At 29.9% G+C, this 6,000-nt stretch overlaps 1 long non-coding RNA gene across 1 annotated transcript; it reads right to left on the bottom strand.

Moving 5' to 3' along the window:
• Window positions 1-4,526: 4,526 nt before the first annotated feature.
• On the bottom strand, window positions 4,527-5,706 carry LOC134239685 (uncharacterized). The gene is made up of 2 exons (XR_009986267.1): window positions 5,555-5,706; window positions 4,527-4,875 (listed from the first exon to the last, which is right to left on the bottom strand). It is a non-coding gene; the product is annotated as an uncharacterized LOC134239685 (long non-coding RNA).
• Between the last annotated feature and the right edge of the window lie 294 nt (window positions 5,707-6,000).

Here is a 6,000-nt window from a genome sequence, read left to right on the forward strand (position 1 = left end):
ACAATGGCAAGAATAAAAGAAATTATTAATTTTAATTAAATTTGCTTTGATTGTTATTTCCCATCTCAGTTCAACAAATTTATAAATGATTCTCTTTCATAAATGTCATCAACTTTTCAATTTAGACTGTTAGGATGTAGACGTTCATTACATCAGCAAATCCTGGGTCTACAATGGAAGACAGAACTCATTGCAAAAACCATTAAGTACTATAATAATACATAGGATATAAACAAAGTAATTTATTTGTTATTAACTATGTTCAAGTTACCAAAAATAATATTTTTTTGGATAAATTTATTTATTTTTTTCTAAATACAAATATGTTTATCTCTCAGGGTTTTCAAGAGCCTGTTTTAAAATGTTTCTAGAATGTTAAATTAGTTCAATATAGCTCAAAGGTGATATACTGACTAAAATTAACGTAATGTTTTGTGTTTGTTATTGTGAATAAAAAATAAGATTCTCAGATTTTTTTCAAATTAAGAGTACAATAAAAATTTCGCATAATACAATATAGTATATATATCAAATAAGTAAGAAATTTATAAATTATAAATTTTGCACATAGGTTCTTTAAAGTACTTGTTTATGCACTGAGAATTAAGAACATACTATGGTTCCAGTTGGAAGCCTTAGAACCCTTGCTGTACAAGAAAAGTGGAAAATGCCCTTTGTTCGCCCAGGAACACACTTCATTTGTCTTATCTAAAACAACCAGCCATCCGGTATCGTTCGGACATCCTCCGTAATGTTTGTTGACGTAAAAATGTCTTTTGATATGGGCATCATGTCTACAAGAAGTTTAAAATGTTTTCAAACAATGACACATATGGACAAAATTAACGCACAGTATTAAAGATCAAAAGTCCATAAAACAATACAAAATAGGAGCAGAGCAAACACGGACCTCAAAAACATCAGAGGTGCGATTAGGTGTCATGGAAGAGTGAGCATCCTCTGCTGAACACCTACCGTGTGCTCCTGTCATGATCGAAAAATAATCGAAAAAGTCCGTCGTCCATTCAGTGTATGAATAATAGGCTTATAACTAATATGAAAACTGTCAGTCAGCATTTGACTCCATGATAAACAAACAACAAAGAAATAGTTTATGAATATTAATCTAATCATAAATAAAATTTGTCCATTATTCTTATAGCATTTAAAATAAACAAACTTTAAGTAACGAAAATTTGTAAACCCTTTCGATGAGAAGAAGTTAGTCTGCGAGCTGCTTTTTAGATCGGACCAGCTGCTGTGTAATAATCTGGATTTGCTGAACCAGTCATTTTTGTTGCTGCCACTTCCGTCGAATTCCAAAAAAGCAAGTGTTTTCCCATGTCCTCCAAAAAGTACCCGGACCTAATGTACATTATTCTGATTTGTCAAAATTAAGGTTAACTCTTGCACCTGATCTACAGATTTTTTGTATGTATCCATTAATTCAAAAATTTATTATCTACAGAAATACATGTAATTATATGTTTATTAAGATCTAATCATTTTTTTCACCTGAATGATAAAATCTTGTTGTCTTTCAATTTTCCTTAACCACAAAAAGTCCTGTTCATCCAATTTATTTTTGTGCTAGATTTATAAAACTGGTCATTTTTTTCAGTGTGTAGGGATTTTTTTAAAAAACTTTTTTTTTATATCAGCTTTGCCCAATAATCAAATTACATACTTTTGAACATTTTAAGAAAAAAGTTATTTTTTAAAAAAAAAAAACCAAATTAATTTTTCTTTATTGAGTTTGTTTAAGTAAATTATTTGAACAAATTATAAATTTAAATGTTAACCTTCATTCATACAACCGTTTTGTAATACCAGGCAGAATTGTCAAAAACTATTTTCTGTACTATGCACTGTGTGAAATGGAAACAAAATAAAAATAACCAACAGTGATAGATCTTATAAAATCTACAGTCAATGCAAAGAGGGCATCAAGCACGGACTTCTGGAAAATCCAGATGTGGTATCAGGAGCGTACGAGGGAGTAATTATTCCATATTTTCCATATGTCAAGTATAAGTTTACTTCCACACGCAGAATCTAGAACAAGTGCTATTGACATACTGCTATAGTAATGTGTGCCGCTTACAAATATTTGCATAAACAACAGCTTTCACTAATACTTTTAAATAAACTTATTAGAATATATAATAGAAATAAACCTTAACAATGTTTAGAGAATTCCAGTTATCAATAAGAGGACTTCGAAGATGCATTCCGCTGTACCTCCAGTTGTCAAGCTTAAACTCTCGGGGAATGCAGCCTCGTTCTGGTGTGCAGTGTGATGGGGATCTATTGTCCCATGCAGCATAGACATCATGTCCATTGCCTTTTAGAGCATGGAAAACCAGTGTCCAGCCTTAAATTGGAAAGTCAAGTGGTCACATGTTAGTTTTTTTGGAGAATTATGTTTTTACTGATTTAAAGATATATGTATACAATACCATGAGGATAATTCTCTTGATTAAGGGGCCCGACTTGGGTTTCGTTTGCTCAATACTTCGCGCATCATACTAAATATGAGCATATTCACTATTTTAATGAAATTTTTTTCTCTCGTTATTTATAGAATTGAATACAATTAGGAAATCAGTTGTTGAAAAAAATCAATTAGAATTTCATATAACTGATTTTTATAACAATTTTTCAATTGATAGGTAGATTGACGTCAAAGAAGCGTGTTCTTGACTTTATTATAAACTGTAGCTCTTAAAGGTGGGGTTGTTAAAATTTTATAAATGAAATAGTATTTTGAGATTCTTTTAATAATTTTTTAAATATTTTTTTATGAATCCTTCGTATATGTCATATTTTTGTTATAGTCCTTAAAACAAGGAAATTTAATTTATTTTGATAATTTGAGATGCCCCCTCTAGATGCAAGATGATGGAATTTTGTGTTTCTTAGATATGTTATAAAATATAGTTTTGCCTATCATATATAATAATTCGAACAAAAGTCTATTGGAGTTTTTATATAAATGGCTTGCAAAGGTACCTGCGTATCAAAATTGGATAGAAAGCTTATTTTGTTTAGTTGAATAAATTAACAAATATATAAATGATAACTACTGTAACAGTGATATTTTTTTTTTACAGATTCCGAAATTTGATCAGTACTTGATAATGCTGTTATACCACGTGTTGCCTTTGTTTGCACTCATGACTCATTTATACAGACTTATAAGCCTAAGACTGAAATGCTGATATGTTTCAATGATTTATTGTTATTTTGCTTTATATATTTTTAATCTTATTATTACATGTATTTTAAAAACTGAAGAGTTAAAAGATGCCTATGGAAAAAATACACTACATGCCGTACGGAAAATGTTACCCTTTTTTCTTTTGAAAGTCAAGCCCGGTTTTACTTTTATGATAGCAATGTAATGAACAAAATTGTAATCTAGAAAACAAAGCTTACCGTCTTCAACATTGTGTCCAAGACAAGAAAGGAAGGCCAAGGACAGATAAAGTGGCATCCATAAAATCACCATTATGATTTAAACTAAATTTAATAAAATTCCAACAACACTAACTTATATCAACAGTTTATATAAAAGTGTGAAATGAGAGAGAAGGAATAAATTATAATTTTGGTAAGTCAATTTCATAAAAGAAGAAAAATAGCAAATTTATTATTTTCATTTTCTAATGTTAAATTTTACCCTTTCTATCCTAGCGTGTATACGACCTGGAAAAAATTATGATTTCTATTTATATGAAATTCATATCTAGTGATCAATAACACCTGCTATGTAACAAAGATGAAATCGATTTCAGTAAAACAATTCAAAATTTTACAATGAAAGATTATATCTATTTCTTCTGCATGTAGAGCGTAATTAGTGACACGTTTTATTGTACTCACAGATATAAATCAACAGAGACAAAAATGATCTCGAAAAAAAGTCTCAGGTATTTTTACGTTACCTTTGTTACAAGTTCAATACAGCGATTTCAATTCAACTTTTTTTTTACAAATCGAAATAAATTTTAATAGAGTTAATGTGCATAGACTTTACGCGATTTTCTTTTTCACTACATTTAAAATATTCTTTCCTTACTCCATGCTATATATAGTTATATTTACTAGAACGCGCTACATATCTTCGTTTGGAATATTTAATGTAGTTTAGGAATCCAGTAGAGTTATGTTAATCCAAATTCAAATTGTTTATTGGTTGTATTGAAAATAAATTTCTACATTTTGAGCAGCAGTTTGCAAATTAAACGATCTTTGTGTAGAGTTCGTAAAAACAACCTATATATATACACTTAAATACTGGGCCATTTTACTGGCATGTTTAATTAGAACCATTTATCACGTCATTGCTTTTATACTAAATTTAACAATAAATATCTCGATAATGAAGGTTTGAATATATAGACAAACTCTGTAGATGGATCCATTTAAAAGGATATAATTCAAACTGCGGGCACTATTTTAAACTCATAATCAATGCTTTAAACAAAACAAAAATATATAAGATAAATAACAATAAAATCCGCCTAGTATGATACTGTTTAATTGACATATTTGGATTCATAGTCCAAGCACATATCTTTATTTAGAATAGCCAGAAATGACACAGATATACAATCTCCGTATATTTCACACTCCCTGGACAATGATCACCAAACAAAATGCTCCCAGGTGTAAACTGACAGGTTTCTTTATTGCTACATAACTCCGATACTGTATCAGTGACGTTCCTCTGACAACCATAAACCCTCCTTCCACCGCATATGTTCCCTTTTGGTTGTCCGAAGATAGCCGAACGTACGACAATTCTTTCCCGGCAACTTATTGTGGTCGGTCTGTTGTTGCATACTACGATCTTATGTTCAGTCACTTGTTCTTAGAAAATGAAAAACAATATTTTGGTAGACATTTTATATCAACAATAATATATATTTTATTTTAAAAAATCACCAATAACGTACGGAAGCCCGTTGAAGCTAGTTCAGAGACAGAAATATTTTTTATTGCGTTTAAACGCAGTAATTACTGCGTTTAATCGCAAAACTGTGCGTTGAATCGCAATAGTTCTTGCGTTTAACCGCAATAATTATTGCGTTTAAACGCAAAACACTTTGTGTTTAATCGCAAAAGATTGCGATCAAACGCAATAATATTGCGATTAAACGGAATAATTATTGCGTTTAAACGCAATAATATTTTTGCGTTTAAACGCAATAATTATTGCGATTAAATGCAAAGCTTTGCGATTAAACACAATAAGAAATATTTATTTTATATATATCGCCTCGACGGGCTTCCGTAATAACGCTATATTTTACATATTAGTTTTGGATCGTTTAACTTCGTGTTAATTATAAGAATTTATAAGCTAATGATTAAAAAAAATGTTGTCTGTTTATATATCTAAGAAATAAACTCAAACTCATGCTGAAAAAATTACAAGATGGAAAAGCATTTCAAAGATGTAGATTTTTTTCACAACAGATGACAACTAAGTAATCTATATGAAAAAAAATATAATAATGCTCCTAGAAAGTAGCCTAGGAAATTTTACCTGTTGAAAGAGAAACAATTGTGGCAGCAAGGCAAATATCCAACAGCAAAGTAAATCTCATGATGCAGATAGCTCTCTCACTGTTTTAATTCCAACGAAGTAAAGTGTCTGTACGCTGTAGGTTTTTGTTTCACATCAGAATTATTCAATCTTACTTCAGGCTAATAATAAATATAAACACATCCATTTGAAACATACTGTCTGCAGTCTGCATTTACGGATTTTAAACATAAATTAACGCGTAACATCTGTTGTGCATTTTAAAATTGCCTTATTTCATGTTGTTAATAATCATGGGAGAAGTTAAATATGCATAATTCCATGTAGACTTTAGCGTTGAATAATTTTACGTAAGTCTAACCTTTTACCTCACTAACTCAATTTTTTCTGCTTTAACTGTTTAAAAACAATAATTTATTGATATACTAGTATTGGTATTTTTATTA

Source organism: Saccostrea cucullata, unplaced genomic scaffold, assembly GCF_032062105.1.
Source record: "Saccostrea cucullata isolate Sc308-1 unplaced genomic scaffold, CSIRO_AGI_Scuc_v1 ctg2186, whole genome shotgun sequence".
NCBI lineage: Eukaryota > Metazoa > Mollusca > Bivalvia > Ostreida > Ostreidae > Saccostrea > Saccostrea cuccullata.